The sequence below is a fragment of the Schistocerca serialis genome, chromosome 8, assembly GCF_023864345.2.
Source record: "Schistocerca serialis cubense isolate TAMUIC-IGC-003099 chromosome 8, iqSchSeri2.2, whole genome shotgun sequence".
NCBI lineage: Eukaryota > Metazoa > Arthropoda > Insecta > Orthoptera > Acrididae > Schistocerca > Schistocerca serialis.
The window spans coordinates 349,545,232-349,562,731 of NC_064645.1; the positions used below are offsets into that span (position 1 = coordinate 349,545,232).

The 17,500-nt window shown below is 52.5% G+C and overlaps 1 long non-coding RNA gene across 1 annotated transcript in view; it reads left to right on the top strand.

Moving 5' to 3' along the window:
* The window catches only part of LOC126416091 (uncharacterized), a 40,052-nt gene that overhangs the window by 2,848 nt on the left and 19,704 nt on the right, over positions 1-17,500 (top strand). The gene's annotated exons all lie outside the window — the stretch shown is intronic.

The following is a 17,500-nucleotide window of genomic DNA, read 5'->3' on the forward strand; positions in this document are numbered from 1 at the left end:
TACACGGCGCTGATTAGTAATAGATAGAGCCATCAGAATACAGATAATATATACAACTGTCCGTATACATGCTGAAAGACGCTGCTCACAATCACAACCACACGTCAGCCAGACACTCTTATCACGCAATACCCTCTGCCTGTAACAGGCACACAGACAATATGTAAGCACCAGCATGGAACAACACCCAGTGCATCCTCTCTGCCACATTAGACAATCCACACTATCAAAACCAGACCGGGAGGTCCACTCGGAAAACAGAATATCCCACCCTTCCGACAAACACCATTGCTCAGAAAGCCACCAACACCCACACATGTCCTACACAGGGGTGCACCCAACATCACAATACTGCCTCCTGTCACAGCACACAAACAATGGCAGGAATGAAAGACACAGGTCTGCCACAAGCATGGAATCAGAGCGCCGCCTGTCATGCACCCTGACGTGGCAAATCAGATGATGCCGCAGGCATCCACTTACTATAATCACAATCAACAAACCGGCCGCCCCCCCCCGCCCCAAAACACCTTTCCTTACAACAATGTGTACCTTAACCTAACCCATATTGTACCTTAACCTAACCTATACTGTGCCTTAACCTAAATTATATTGTGCCTTAACCTAAATTATATTGTGCCTTAACCTAACCTATATTGTGCCTTAATCTAACCCATATTGTGCCTTAACCTAACCCATATTGTACCTTAACCTAACCCATATTGTACCTTAACCTAACCCATATTGTACCTTAACCTAACCCATATTGTACCTTAACCTAACCCATATTGTACCTTAACCTAACCCATATTGTACCTTAACCTAACCCATATTGTACCTTAACCTAACCCATATTGTACCTTAACCTAACCCATATTGTACCTTAACCTAACCCATATTGTACCTTAACCTAACCCATATTGTACCTTAACCTAACCCATATTGTGCCTTAACCTAACCCATATTGTGCCTTAACCTAACCCATATTGTGCCTTAACCTAACCCATATTGTGCCTTAACCTAACCCATATTGTGCCTTAACCTAACCTATATTGTGCCTTAACCTAACCTATATTGTGCCTTAACCTAACCTATATTGTGCCTTAACCTAACCTATATTGTGCCTTAACCCAACCCACGTTGCGCCTTAACCCAACCCACATTGGGCCTTAACCCAACCCACGTTGGGCCTTAACCCAACCCACGTTGGACCTTAACCCAACCCACGTTGGGCCTTAACCCAACCCACGTTGGGCCTTAACCCAACCCACGTTGGGCCTTAACCCAACCCACGTTGGGCCTTAACCCAACCCACGTTGGGCCTTAACCCAACCCACTTTGGGCCTTAACCCAACCCACGTTGGGCCTTAACCCAACCCACGTTGGGCCTTAACCCAACCCACGTTGGGCCTTAACCCAACACACGTTGGGCCTTAACCCAACCCACGTTGGGCCTTAACCCAACACACGTTGGGCCTTAACCCAACCCACGTTGGGCCTTAACCCAACACACGTTGGGCCTTAACCCAACCCACGTTGGGCCTTAACCCAACCCACGTTGGGCCTTAACCCAACACACGTTGGGCCTTAACCCAACACACGTTGGGCCTTAACCTGCTCTGTAATTGTCATACGACGCGTTAAATTAGTGTAGTGTTGCCTAACTGCAACCCCCGCAATATAGTTTGCTACTCGCACTGCCCGGTCCCCAGTGTATCGCTTCATGTTAAACACCCTGCAGCGATACACTGTAATGTGGATGGCAGCAGGACGTACATGCTCAATGCCCTTCGCAGTTGTTCATTGGCATTCGCATGGCGAAGCACTTAGCCTACGCTGTGGTACGGCCTGTGTCAACTGTCTGCTGATGTTGTACGTCCAAATCACACACTGTACTGCACATTGGTCCTCATGTACTGAATGATACATCGTGGTACATGTGACCGTACAACGACTGCGCCAACAACGGCGAACCATGCGGTCCAACTGTTGTGCACTCAGCTACGTGTCGTCTCCCTATAAGAGCCGGATTGCAGTGTGGTATGCCCTGGATGGCGATCAGCATGAGCCGTCTGTTGATGTAGTGGCGCGTGTTGTCAGACGTAGTCGTCTCTTCTCACACACCGTGACAGCATGGTGCACTGCATTCCACATCTGCGACATGCGACAGAGGCCGGTTGACAGTCGTTCGCGCAATGGACATCGCATACGTACGGGGGCCACCTTCCACGTGTTCGCGAAGCGTGCACATGTTGTTGCGTGTATGTGGGCAGACATAGTGTGTCGTGACACCTGACACAGGCATGCAACAATCGTTGAATTTGCAAATGGCGATGGACTTCTACGTTTGCTGGTGACGTTACGCAAATGAACAACTGGTAAACCGTTGTGGTGCGGTTGTTCTCGCTAGAGGTGAATCAGTGATGGCGACGATCGGTTGAGCTACCAACCGGTTGTTTCAGCGATACCCACCATGCCCACGAACGTGAATGGCATCTGGGTGTGAAGCGATACGCGGCGGTGGCTGGGTGGGACCGGCCCCGGCCGGTGAGGGGGGGCCTCCCGGCGTGCTGGCCGCGCGGTGCGTGGGCGCACGCGCTACAGCCGGCTGGTGGGGGCGGCCAGTGGCAGGCGCGCCGGCCGACGGAGGCGGCAGGCGGCGCAGCTGCGCGCCGGCGCACCCTGCACGCAGCGCCGTGCGGCCAAAGTAGGTCCTCGCGGGCCCGGTGCGAAGCGAGGTGGACATCTGCAGTGTGCTGGTCCGATTGAGGACTGTGCGCTGAGGATTCGCCGCCGCCCGGCGCTCGGCGCCGCGACGCCGTCTGCTGCTCGGTCGCCTCTGCGGTTCTCGCAGGTGGTTTGTATCGCAGCTGTGCGGACGTGTTGGCGCGTGCGCTGTGCTGGGAGAGTTCGCTTCGGCACCCAAGTGGGGCTTTTGTCCTTCTGTGGCGCTGGCGTTGGAGCTGCCGGTCACCGTAGGTGGCGCGTGTTGTCTCCCGCCGGCAATGCCACGACAGCACGCTCCCGGGCCTCTGTCGGCAGCGGCAAGCTCAGTTGGGAGCACGGGTGGTCGCACCTAAAGCGTCTACTCGCCAAACTCCGGGCGATTGCGCCTCTCTCGAACCCGACCAAGTACTTAGGACGGCGCTGCGCGCCGCCGGGACCTGAGAGGGTTTCGAGGTGTATTGTGCAGGGGAGCTCAGCCTCCTCCTGTTTGCAGAATAATTGAGTGGACGCTTGCGTGTTCGCGCGGGCCCCCGGGACACACTCCCGGGCGGCCGGCTGCTCAGCTCTAGTTGACGCAGCTCCCTGGTTGATCCTGCCAGTAGTCATATGCTTGTCTCAAAGATTAAGCCATGCATGTCTCAGTACAAGCCGCATTAAGGTGAAACCGCGAATGGCTCATTAAATCAGTTATGGTTCCTTAGATCGTACCCACGTTACTTGGATAACTGTGGTAATTCTAGAGCTAATACATGCAAACAGAGTCCCGACGCACGGGAAAGCGGTCTGCGTGGCGCCACCTGGGGAAGGTGTGTTGCCTTCCGAAACTGGGTTAAAACCGCCAGGAGACCCTCTGATTCCCGGAAATCTTCAGACTGTCTGAAGTGCTCTGTGGCTCAGAGGAACCTGAGTGGGGCGGGGACCGTAATGTCCTATCCCGTGGCCTTGACGTGGCCCCGGCGCTCAGTAACCCCCTTAGATGGGGTGAAGCTAACACGGGAAGGGCCGTCCATGCATGACGTTAAACGGCTAGCCCTTAACTGGGTGCAATCCTCACTGAACCACACTGGCCCACCGTGAATTATCAAAAGCGGTGGGTGAGACATGGTCGGCCATGATCCCCCAGTACGTGTGGAGGCCCTCCGGGGAACGTAACTCGGGTTTGAGTGCCGCACCGTCTCGATGATGTCAAACTCCACAACATAAGACCCGGGCCATACCATCATTTTATCACATCATCACTCTCATAACACCTCCGGGCTGTGGAACGGTGAGGGTTGTCGTTGTGTCAAGGAAGGACGTTAAACTCCCGTCACGGCAGGACGTTAAACGCCCCCAACCCAAGGCGAAAGCGAAGGGTGCGTGGCACAGGGGGAGCTGTGTCTGAGGGACTAACCATCTGTCCCTCAACTCGCAGAGCACAAGACCAGCTGGTGCTCTGCATGCCAGCGACGTCGTTTGTCGGCGTGGGACCTCGGCGCGAGTCGGCAAGTGCACTTCGCCGCGCCCGTGGTAAACCGGGGCGTGTTCTGCCAAACCCAGGGGGTGGTGACATCGCCTGGGCCAGGTTAGCTGGGTCCAGACCGTCGAACGACTGGGTGACCGGCCCGCCACCTGAGTAGGAGCGGGTCCTTGGCCTGTAGGTGGGAGCTCGGGCTAGTAGGCGGCGAAGGGCGAGAAGTGCATCCGCTTCTCCGGAGTGCGGGGTGCACTTGCCGAGGAACACTGGGAGAAATCGTCGGTGACGGGGCCACTGAAGGGGACCAGGACACTGGCAACGGTGTGCTGAACTCGGCGGCTCAGAGGTGCCCTTGGCCTAGGGACAAGGTTGGTGGGCGAGCTGCATCTTAGTCCCCCCCCATGCCAGAGGAGCCGGTCCGGGGTTAGAGACGGGCTCCCAACCCCTTTTTTCTTCACTTGTCAATCATGGCTGAACCTGAGACAAGTGAATCGTGTGCTTCCGCGAGAGCTTCGATGCTTTCTGTTCCCGACCCATCGGGGCAAATGCAGGATATTGACGAAAGTGTTACGGAGAGACACAACAGAATTACACAGCTGTTGGAGTCCAACGTTAAGAATGGTAAGATCAGTCAAACCGCGATCTTGGCCATAAAAAATGAACTTGCCTCCTGGGCGATTGCTCATGCAAGGCTTGAGGGGCGAGTGGTGGAGCTGCAACGGGAAAACTTCACCCTTAGGAGACAACCGGCTAGGACATGGGCAGGTGTAGTAGCTCAGGCTGCACCCAAGTCCCAGACAACGAGAGAGACGATAGCGAAAGTGGCACAAAAGCCGGACACGGCGGTCTTTTTAAGACCCCTGCCTGGCCAAGACACAAAGAAGGTTCAGGAGATTTTCACGACTGTTATTAACCCAGTGAAGGATAAGATAAAAGTTAATAAAGTAAGGGCAACTAAAAATGTAGTGATTGTGGTCGTGGCGACTGAAGAAGATAAAAATAAAATTCTTAATAATCAAAATTTGTGCAAGGCAGTCAAGTGTGAACCCCCAAAGAAAAGGAATCCACTCGTAATAATGTACGATGTACCGGTTACGATGGATAACAATGAACTGTGTAACACGATAAAGAATCAGAATTTCGATGACATGACTAATGATCAATTTACAAATGAATTCAAATTAAAATTTAAGACAGGACCACGAGACAGGCAGACAGTGCATCACGTAGCAGAAGTTACAGGATCTATGTGGAAAAAGCTCACATCTATGGGAAGGATATACGTTGGGTTTCATGCTATTAACGTTAGGGACTACTTGGTGGTGCCTCGCTGCCACAATTGTGGAGATTTAGATCATATCCACAAGTACTGTGACAGGAAGCCGGCTTGCTCCAGATGTGGAGCAGAAGATCACATAAGAAAAAATTGTACAAAATCCGGAATCTGTATCCCATGTACAAAGAGAGGCAAGAAGACCTGCAATGCCTCAGGTAGGAATTGCCCAACTTACAGGATGCTGGAGCAAAGGTTAATTTCAAGGATTGACTATGGCTGAAACCGCAGTTGTGCGCAGGATGCCAAAAAGGAAGTCTCCGGGGAAGAGGCGTAGGGACGCGGCTAGGGCTGTCAAATTCAGGCAATTTTTAACCTTCATTAAAGAAAGAAAAGCAGAAAAAATGGTAGATGTATCCATCCAGACAGATCCGTGTGAAAGGGAAGCAATCGCTCTCCCCTCCTCCCGGAACTCGAGACCGCCAGAAGATCGGGCACCCACAGTCAGGCGTCCTGCAATAGCGGGCCAAATTAAAAGTAACTTCACATCTGTAGGACCAGTCCAAGTCAATGCAATTAGTAGTACAGTAGTTACCCATACCTGTGACCAACCGCTAGTTAAACGTTTAGAGGTGGACCCCATCAGGATCTACCCAAATTTAGAACACGCTTTGCAACTTTCGCGTCTGGAGGAGCCGGCTGTCCTGACCACAGCATTAAGGCATATAGTGAGGGTGGGACACCAGTACGGACGTAAAGTCACCTTCTCGGCCATGGAGGCTGTTGATAGGATACAGTTAAAGACCATGAATCTCCCCACTGACTTCGGCGCCCTGCGTGACCTTGTTCAGAAGGTTTTCCAAAGGAGGAACGAAAAATTCGATTTAGATGAAATTTATAAGCAGGCTGTTCTAGCCAATGGAAGGATAGCTTTTGACTGGAGAAAGACCTTTCCAGAACAATACGTACACACGTACTTCCCATGATGATTAAGTTACAAATAGGACAACTTAATGCACATAACAGCCGATTGGTCATGCAGGAGCTACGGAGGGTAGTGGAGGAGATGAGTCTTGATGTACTCTGTCTGCAGGAGCCATACTCTCTTGCGGGGAACATAGCTTTCGCCAGTGTCAGCTGGCAAATAGTATCTTTTGGAGATGATCCTAAAGCCACCACTATAGTTTTAAATAAAGCCATACGAGTCACAGTGTTGGCTCATTTCTCAAACGAACACTGTATCGTGACTGAACTCCAGACTCCAGTCGGGGTCATTCACTTAGTCAATATGTACTTCCAATATGGCGAGGACATCGAGGCCTATTTAGACCATCTATCAAGAGTAACAGCAGCGTTAAGAGGTAGAAAGATAGTGGTGGTGGCAGATGTCAATGCGAAATCCCCCCTGTGGTACAGTGGCACCCGGGACGGCAGAGGGGAGAAGATGGAGGAGACAGTAATGTCACTACAATACTTGGTCGCTAATAGAGCCGGGAATCCCCCCACCTACACAGGCGGTGGAGGAGGAGGAACTAACATAGACATAACATTAGTATCACCAAATTTTGCTGGACATTTGAATAATTGGAAAGTAAGAGACCAAATAACAACGAGTGACCATAATTTAATAACGTTTGAGCTTACAGATAGGGAATGCCACTGGGACATAGGGTGGGAGTTTCAGCTAAACTATAATAAAACTGATTGGGAGCGCCTTGCAAGAGAGTTTGTTCTACCGATATGGCCGGAGGGTGATGAAGACGTCGACAGGCATGCTGTGGAGCTGGTTAGTGCCATCACAAGAGCGGTAAAGGCTGCAGTACCAACTAGGAGGAGGGCTGTCGCGGCCTCCCCGGCACCATGGTCAGCTGAACTAGGGCAGTTGCGTCAGTCGGTTAGGAGGGCGAGGAGGTACTATCAGCGAAGTGTCGTCTGGGAAGAAAAACAGAGATGGCTGGAAGTCTATAGGAATGCCAAGGAGGAGTTCCAGAGGGAGCTCAAAAGGGTAAGGCTGGTAAGTTGGGAGAAGTACGTCCAAAGCCAATTGGCTATAGATCCCTGGGGCATTCCATATAAAATAGTCAGGGAAAAAATTAGGTCACCTATGGTACTATCTACCATCCGGGATGGGAATCGGATGACTGGGACATGGCAGGAAACTGCTGAAGTCCTTCTCCGGTCCCTACTTCCGGATGACGTGGAAACTGAGGACACAGAAGAACAAGGCCTAATTAGGCAAGCCCAGGTAGAAGAGTACCAAAACAACACCTTGGTGTACCCTTTTTCGGAGAACGAGGTGGCGGAGCACATTAAAGCACTTAAGAGAGGAAAGGCCCCAGGACCAGACGGCATTATAGCGGAGGTGGTACAATACCTCGCTCCTCAACTGGTAGCACCTCTGGCAAGAATCTACAATGAGGCCCTAAGCCTCAAAAGGTTTCCTACCATCTGGAAACAAGCAAATGTAGTAATTATAAAAAAGGGACTGGATAAGGACCCAAAGGAGGTCAAGTCCTACAGACCCATTTGTCTGTTGGATCTGTTGGGAAAATTGCTAGAGAGGCTACTGGCTGACAGGCTGATGGCACACCGAGTGCTTTGTGGAATGAGCAGCAGGCAGTTCGGCTTTAGGCCGGGGCGTTCTGCGTCTGACGCAATCGCCATGGCGGCTGAGGTCTGCGGGTCATCCACACATAAGTATATAGTTGGCATCATGGTGGACATCAGTGGCGCCTTTGACAACCTGTGGTGGCCTTCGCTTTTCTCTCGCTTGCGAGAGAAGGAGTGCCCAGGGCCGCTATATGGCTGTCTTAGGAGCTATTGTGAGGACAGGGAGGTCTGGCTATCATCCCCTAGCGGTAGAGTGGGCAAAAAGATAACAAAGGGGTGTCCACAGGGCTCTGTCCTGGGGCCACTCTTTTGGGATGTCAATATGGAGCCTCTTCTTGAGACCTTGGAGAGCTGTGCAGATGTGCTAGAGGTGATAGCTTACGCGGATGACCTCCTCCTGTTGGTTGGCGGCCGGAGCCGAGAGGAACTAGAACCAAAGATAGAGAGAACCATGACACAACTTTCACAATGGTGCCACAAAACAAAGCAAAAAATAGCACCAAACAAATCCACTTATCTACTCTTAAAGGGCCAATTGGTCAGAAACCCTACAGTTAGGATGGATGGCACGCCAGTTATACGTCGTCGAGAAGCTAGATACTTAGGGCTAATATTAGATGAAAAATGGAGTTTTGGCAGGCATATCGAGGCAACTACACACAGGGCTTTAGAGGTGCTAAATAATCTCATAAACATTGGCCATAGACGTTTTCATCTTCCACCAAGTCTCATCAAATTGTATCATAACACCATCCTGGTTTCCATCGTGGGCTACGGGTCCGGGGTCTGGGCCCACAGGCTCACGAGGGTCGTTCCTGCCATGGCCGTGCGGAGGGTGCAGCGAAACATGATACTTCGTTCAGTGGGGGCATATAGAACATCTCCAGGGGGAGCATTACTAGTACTCATGGGCCTATGCCCCCTGGATGTAAAAATCAGGGAGCAGGCTGCATGGTATTGGGTAAAAAAGGGGAGAATAGAAAAAACAATGGATATAATGGGAGTCAGAGTGGGGGACAAAATTACAATTAGAAGAAGGGGAATGGAACTTTGGCAGGAAATTTGGGATGGGGAAGAGACCGGAAGAAGAACATACCAACTATTACCAAATATACAGGAAAGACTACAGATGAAACACTTCCAGCCAAGTAAGGGACTGCTGCACTTCCTCACTGGGCATGGCCCGTACCCGGCATATCTTTGCCGGTTCGGGAAAAGAGCGACACCATCGTGTGACTGTGGTGCTGAACTGGGCACACCGGACCATGTGGTCTATGAGTGTCCGCTTTTCGACGACGTAGCACGGGATTTACGAAATTCACTACCTAATACAGACACCTTCCATCTCATTAGGGACGCTACCACCTTCACTATCATTGATAAACTGGCTAGCGAGGTTTCCGCCAAGGTCCTAAGGGAATACAGAAGGGAGATTGAGTAGGTAGGATCACAATTTCTCTAGACATAACGCATCATCCCATTCCGCCGGGGTGCGTACTGGCCGATCGTCAACAACGATCGGGATCCGACGCATCCAGGATTAGGGGGAGGGTGTGACCATACCGACTAGACTATAGCACACTAATTACGACAAATAATAACAATAATATACTATGGTTGTAGGAGTAGAGTGTAGGAAATTTTTGTTTCTGTTTTTTGACCTGCAGCGATTGTCGGAAGGCCAGCCCGGTGCCAGGGGCACGCCCACTGGGGTTAGCTCGGTGGGCATGGCCATAAAATAGTAGGTTTATATTATATACTGGCACACCTGTAACGCTGCAGGATGCAGATATCAGTAGCAAAGTAGCTTAGAGTTGATAGCCTAACAGTAATCCACATAGATACCTGTAGATAATGTAGTTACCTGTAGATTGAACTAACTTCCTGTAGCTAATAATAGTAACAGAATATAATAGATAAAGGTATATGCTGCTGAAATGTAATTTATAGCAAAATTCGACCCACTAATGTTTTTTAGGTGGTGGGTTAATTATGTATGATATTGGGATTTTAATAAAGATTTAAAAAAAAAAAAAAAAAAAAAAAAAAACAGAGTCCCGACCAGAGATGGAAGGGACGCTTTTATTAGATCAAAACCAATCGGTCGGCTCGTCCGGTCCGTTTGCCTTGGTGACTCTGAATAACTTTGGGCTGATCGCACGGTCCTCGTACCGGCGACGCATCTTTCAAATGTCTGCCTTATCAACTGTCGATGGTAGGTTCTGCGCCTACCATGGTTGTAACAGGTAACGGGGAATCAGGGTTCGATTCCGGAGAGGGAGCCTGAGAAACGGCTACCACATCCAAGGAAGGCAGCAGGCGCGCAAATTACCCACTCCCGGCACGGGGAGGTAGTGACGAAAAATAACGATACGGGACTCATCCGAGGCCCCGTAATCGGAATGAGTACACTTTAAATCCTTTAACGAGTATCTATTGGAGGGCAAGTCTGGTGCCAGCAGCCGCGGTAATTCCAGCTCCAATAGCGTATATTAAAGTTGTTGCGGTTAAAAAGCTCGTAGTTGGATTTGTGTCCCACGCTGTTGGTTCACCGCCCGTCGGTGTTTAACTGGCATGTATCGTGGGACGTCCTGCCGGTGGGGCGAGCCGAAAGCGTGCGACGCGCCTCGTGCGTGCTCATGCGTCCCGAGGCGGACCCCGTTGCAATCCTACCAGGGTGCTCTTGAGTGAGTGTCTCGGTGGGCCGGCACGTTTACTTTGAACAAATTAGAGTGCTTAAAGCAGGCAAGCCCGCCTGAATACTGTGTGCATGGAATAATGGAATAGGACCTCGGTTCTATTTTGTTGGTTTTCGGAACCCGAGGTAATGATTAATAGGGACAGGCGGGGGCATTCGTATTGCGACGTTAGAGGTGAAATTCTTGGATCGTCGCAAGACGAACAGAAGCGAAAGCATTTGCCAAGTATGTTTTCATTAATCAAGAACGAAAGTTAGAGGTTCGAAGGCGATCAGATACCGCCCTAGTTCTAACCATAAACGATGCCAGCCAGCGATCCGCCGCAGTTCCTCCGATGACTCGGCGGGCAGCCTCCGGGAAACCAAAGCTTTTGGGTTCCGGGGGAAGTATGGTTGCAAAGCTGAAACTTAAAGGAATTGACGGAAGGGCACCACCAGGAGTGGAGCCTGCGGCTTAATTTGACTCAACACGGGAAACCTCACCAGGCCCGGACACCGGAAGGATTGACAGATTGATAGCTCTTTCTTGATTCGGTGGGTGGTGGTGCATGGCCGTTCTTAGTTGGTGGAGCGATTTGTCTGGTTAATTCCGATAACGAACGAGACTCTAGCCTGCTAACTAGTCGCGTGACATCCTTCATGCTGTCAGCGATTACTTTTCTTCTTAGAGGGACAGGCGGCTTCTAGCCGCACGAGATTGAGCAATAACAGGTCTGTGATGCCCTTAGATGTTCTGGGCCGCACGCGCGCTACACTGAAGGAATCAGCGTGTCTTCCTAGGCCGAAAGGTCGGGGTAACCCGCTGAACCTCCTTCGTGCTAGGGATTGGGGCTTGCAATTGTTCCCCATGAACGAGGAATTCCCAGTAAGCGCGAGTCATAAGCTCGCGTTGATTACGTCCCTGCCCTTTGTACACACCGCCCGTCGCTACTACCGATTGAATGATTTAGTGAGGTCTTCGGACTGGTACGCGGCATTGACTCTGTCGTTGCCGATGCTACCGGAAAGATGACCAAACTTGATCATTTAGAGGAAGTAAAAGTCGTAACAAGGTTTCCGTAGGTGAACCTGCGGAAGGATCATTACCGACTAGACTGCATGTCTTTCGATGTGCGTGTCGTGTCGCGCAACACGCTACCTGTACGGCTCGCAGTAGCCGTGCGCCGCGTGCGGAACCACACGTGCTTCTCAAAACTAACGCCAATGTTGTGTTGGTTGGTTGGTTGGTTGGGGGGTTAAAGGGACCAGACTGCTATGGTCATCGGTCCCTTGTTCCAAAGACAAAGAACACCCACAGAGAATAAAAACAAGGAACAGAAGAGATCACAGACGATACAGAACAAGAGAAACAGACAAGGACAAGACAAAACGAACTAAAACCACACAGAGTGTGACGGTGGTTGGCCGACCATAGAAATAAAAAAGGAAAAGCCAACCACTTAGAAACACATTAAAAAATCAGTGTAAAATCATAGGCCAAAGGCCAGAATCAACACAAAACAAAAAAAATAAAACAGAAACACTCAGATTAAATGATAAAATCCCCCTGCCCGAATAAAAATTAAAACTAAGTCAGCCATAGCGGAGTCGTCTGTTAAAAGGGCAGGGAGCGTATCAGGCAGCGCAAATGTCTGCCTGACCACAGCTAAAAGGGGGCAGGCCAACAGAATGTGGGCCACTGTCAAAGCCGCCCCGCAGCGACATACAGGAGGGTCCTCCCGGCGCAGTAAATAACTGTGTGTCAGCCGGGAGTGGCCAATGCGGAGCCGGCAAAGAACTACCGAGTCCCTGCGAGTGGCTCGCAGGGATGACCGCCACACAGCCGTCGTCTCCTTGACAGCACGGAGTTTATTGGACAGTGTCAGTTGGCGCCATTCCTCGTCCCATAGCGCCAAGATTTTGCGGCGGAAGACTGCCCGCAAATCAGTCTCAGGGAGGCCAAGGTCCAGAGATGGCTTGCTGGTGGCCTCTTTCGCCAGGCGGTCAACATGTTCGTTACCTGGGATACCGACATGACCGGGGGTCCACACAAAGACCACAGAGCGGCCGCAACAGGCGAGAGTATGCAGAGACTCGTGGATTGCCATCACCAAACGAGAACGAGGGAAACACTGGTCGAGAGCTCGTAAACCGCTCAGGGAATCGCTACAGATAACGAAGGACTCACCTGAGCAGGAGCGGATATACTCTAGGGCACGAAAGATGGCGACCAGTTCAGCAGTGTAAACGCTGCAGCCATCCGGCAAGGAACGTTGTTCGGAACGGTCCCCTAGAGTGAGCGCATACCCGACACGACCAGCAACCATCGAACCGTCAGTGTAGACAATACCAGAGCCCTGATACGTGGCCAGGATAGAATAAAAGCGGCGGCGGAGGGCCTCTGGAGGGACTGAGTCCTTAGGGCCCTGTGCCAAGTCGAGCCGAAGGCTAGGGCGACGAACACACCATGGGGGTGTATGCAAAGTAGCCCGGAAAGGAGGTGGAACAGTGAAACCCTGGAGCCCAGAGAGAAGCTCCTTGATGCGGACCGCTATTGTACAACCAGACCGGGGCCGACGTTCTGGCATACGGACGACCGACCGCGGGAACAGGAGACGATAGTTTGGATGCCCGGGCGAGCTTAGAACATGGGCAGCATAAGCGGCCAGCAAACGTTGGCGTCGGAACCGCAGCGGAGGTACACCTGCCTCCACTAGTACGCTGTCCACAGGGCTGGTGCGGAAAGCACCAGTGGCAAGGCGTATCCCGCTGTGGAGAATCGGGTCCAGCACCCGTAACGCACATGGGGATGCTGAGCCATAAGCCAGGCTCCCATAATCCAGACGGGACTGGATTAACGCCTGGTAGAGCCGCAACAGTGTAGAGCGGTCGGCGCCCCAGTGGGTGTTGCTCAAGCATCGCAGAGCGTTTAGATGCCGCCAACACGTCTGTTTCAGCTGCCGGATATGAGGCAGCCAAGTCAACCGGGCATCGAAAACCACCCCCAAAAACCTGTGGGTCTCCACCACAGCAAGGTGTTCGTCGGCAAGATATAGCCGCGGCTCAGGATGGACTGTTCGGCACCGGCAGAAATGCATAACGCAGGTCTTGGCTGCTGAAAACTGAAACCCATGCGCTACAGCCCAAGACTGCGCCTTACGGATAGCGCCCTGTAGCTGACGTTCAACAGCTGCAATGCCAGTAGAGCTGTAATAAAGGCAGAAGTCGTCAGCATACAGGGAAGCGGAGACAGAATTTCCCACGGCCGCAGCAAGCCCGTTAATGGCTACTAAAAACAGACAGACACTTAAAACAGAGCCCTGTGGCACACCGTTCTCCTGGACGTGGGAGGAACTAGACGAGGCCGCGACTTGCACGCGGAAGGTACGACACGACAGAAAATTGCGGATAAAAATCGGCAGAGGACCCCGAAGACCCCATCCATGGAGCGTAGAAAGAACGTGATGACGCCACGTCGTATCGTACGCCTTCCGCATGTCGAAAAAGACAGCGACCAGGTGCTGACGGCGGGAAAAGGCAGTACGGATGGCCGACTCCAGGCTCACCAGATTGTCGGTGGCGGAGCGGCCTTTACGGAACCCACCCTGAGACGGAGCCAGAAGGCCCCGAGACTCCAGTACCCAATGCAAGCGCCGGCCCACCATCCGTTCAAGCAACTTGCAAAGAACGTTGGTGAGGCTAATGGGACGGTAGCTGTCCACCTCCAGAGGGTTCTTTCCAGGTTTCAAAACGGGGATGACAATGCCTTCCCGCCATTGCGACGGAAACTCCCCCTCGACCCAAAGACGGTTGTAAAGATCGAGAAGGCGCCGCTGGCAGTCCACTGAAAGGTGTTTCAGCATCTGACAGTGGATGCCATCTGGCCCAGGAGCGGTATCAGGGCAAGCAGCGAGGGCACTGCGAAATTCCCACTCACTAAATGGAGCATTGTAAGAGTCTGGGTGGTTGGTGCGAAACGAAAGGCTCCGACGTTCCATCCGCTCTTTAATGGAGCGGAAGGCCTGGGGGTAATTCGCAGAAGCGGAACTCATAGCAAAATGCTCTGCTAAGCGATTGGCAATGACGTCGGAGTCAGTACATACTGCTCCATTCAGTGAGAGCGCAGGGACGCTGGCAGGTGGCCGATAGCCGTAGACGCGTCGAATCTTGGCCCAGACCTGCGAGGGAGTGACATGGAGGCCAATGGTGGACACATACCGCTCCCAGCACTCCTTCTTGCCTTGGCGGATAAGGAGGCGGGCCCGCGCACGCAGCCGTTTGAAGGCGATAAGGTGGTCGAGGGAGGGGTGTCGCTTGTGACGCTGGAGCGCCCGCCGGCGATCTTTAATCGCTTCAGCGATCTCAGGCGACCACCAAGGCACAGCCTTCCGCCGAGGGGACCCACAAGAATGGGGAATGGCAGATTCGGCGGCAGTAACGATGCCGGTGGTGACCGATTGAACCACCGCATCAATGTCATCGGTAGAGAGAGGCTCAAAAGCGGCAGTGGAGGAGAACAAGTCCCAGTCAGCCCTATTCATAGCCCATCTGCTAGGGCGCCCAGAAGAGTGGCGCTGTGGTAGTGACAAAAAGATCGGAAAATGGTCACTACCACACAGGTCGTCATGCACACTCCATTGGACAGACGGTAAGAGGCTATGGCTACAGATTGAAAGGTCAATGGCGGAGTAGGTGCCATGCGCCACACTGAAGTGTGTGAAGGCACCATCATTTAACAGCGAGAGATCGAGCTGCGACAATAAATGCTCAATGATGGCGCCTCGACCTGTTGCCACTGACCCACCCCACAGAGGGCTATGGGCGTTGAAGTCGCCCAATAGCAAGAAAGGTGGCGGCAATTGGGCGACCAGTGCAGCCAGGACATGCTGCGAGACATCACCATCCGGTGGAATGTAAAGACTGCAGACGGTAACAGCCTGTGGCGTCCACACGCGTACAGCGACAGCCTCTAAAGGCGTCTGGAGAGGGACAGACTCGCTGTGCAGAGTGTGAAGGACATAAATGCAGACGCCACCAGACACCCTTTCATAAGCTGCTCGGTTCTTGTAATAACCCCGATAGCCACGGAGGGCGGGGGTTCGCATCGCCGGAAACCAAGTTTCCTGGAGAGCAATGCAGAAGAAAGGGCGAAGGCTGAGAAGTTGGCGGAGCTCAGCTAAATGGTGGAAAAAACCGCCGCAGTTCCACTGGAGGATGGTATTGTCCATGGCTGAGAAAGGCGTGAAAGGACTGGGAAGGCAATTTACGCCGCTTGTTCACTCACTGCCACCGATTCAGTACCCGGACGAGAGGCATCCATGGCGTCTGAGGGACCAGCGAGATCAAGGTCCTCAGCGGATGCTAGAATCTCGACTTCATCCTCAGACGCAGAGCGCGAAAGGTGCGATGGGGTTGGGGCCACCGCAAGTTCTTTAGCCTTAGAGGTCTTTCTCTTGGACTTCTCTCGCTGAACCTTGGGTTTCACCGGTTGGGAAGGCTTCACCGATTCAGTCTCCGGGACAGAGGAGGATCGTGAAGCGCTACGCCCGGCTGCTGGTGAGGACTTATGCCACTGGTGGCCGTCATCCTTCCCGCTGGGGGAACCCTGGGAAGGGAGCGTCCCAAGGGAACTCTTACGGGCGAGAGTAGCCGAAGAAGTTAGGCGCTTCTCCGGCTGAGAAGCGGGGACGGACGTCCCCGACGGGTGGGAGGAGGTTGCTCCTGAGGTAGGTGGTGCAGGAGCAACCGGTTGGGGAGAGCCCCCCACGGGCAAGGGGGCAGAAGGAGTCGTACTGCTTATCGAGCTGGCTGGAAGTCTCGCAACTGATGGAGCTAGCACAGTTGTTGTAGCAGCTGCATACGAAGATGTCATTCTCACAGGATGGAGTCTGTCATATTTCCGTTTGGCCTCAGTATAGGTCAGCCGGTCCAGGGTCTTATATTCCATGATTTTGCGCTCTTTCTGAAAGACTGTGCAGTCAGGCGAGCAAGGTGAATTGTGCTCCCCGCAGTTGACGCAGATGGGAGGCGGGGCACATGGAGTATCGGGATGAGACGGGCGTCCGCAATCTCGACATGTGAGGCTGGAAGTGCAGCGGGAAGACATATGGCCGAACTTCCAGCACTTGAAGCACCGCATCGGGGGAGGGATATAGGGCTTGACGTCACATCGGTAGACCATCACCTTGACCTTTTCCGGTAACGTATCACCCTCGAAGGCCAAGATGAAGGCACCGGTAGCAACCTGATTGTCCCTCGGACCCCGATGAACGCGCCGGACGAAATGAACACCCCTACGTTCTAAATTGGCGCGCAGCTCGTCATCAGACTGCAAAAGGAGATCCCTATGGAAAATAACACCCTGGACCATATTTAAACTCTTATGTGGCGTAATAGAAACGTTAACATCCCCCAACTTGTCACAAGCAAGTAATCTGCGGGACTGGGCGGAGGATGCCGTTTGTATCAGCACTGACCCAGAGCGCATTTTAGACAAGCCCTCCACCTCCCCAAACTTGTCCTCTAAATGCTCTACAAAGAACTGAGGCTTCACGGACATAAAAGATTCCCCGTCAGCTCTGGTACATACGAGATACCGGGGCGAGTATCTTTCGCTCTCATTCATAGCCCTTCGTTCCTCCCATGGTGTGGCCAGGGAGGGGAACGATTTGGGGTCATACACATTAGCCTTGAATTGAGCCTTGGAACGCTTAGAGACTGCTGACGGCTGGCCGCCAGCAAGAGATGATGTACCACG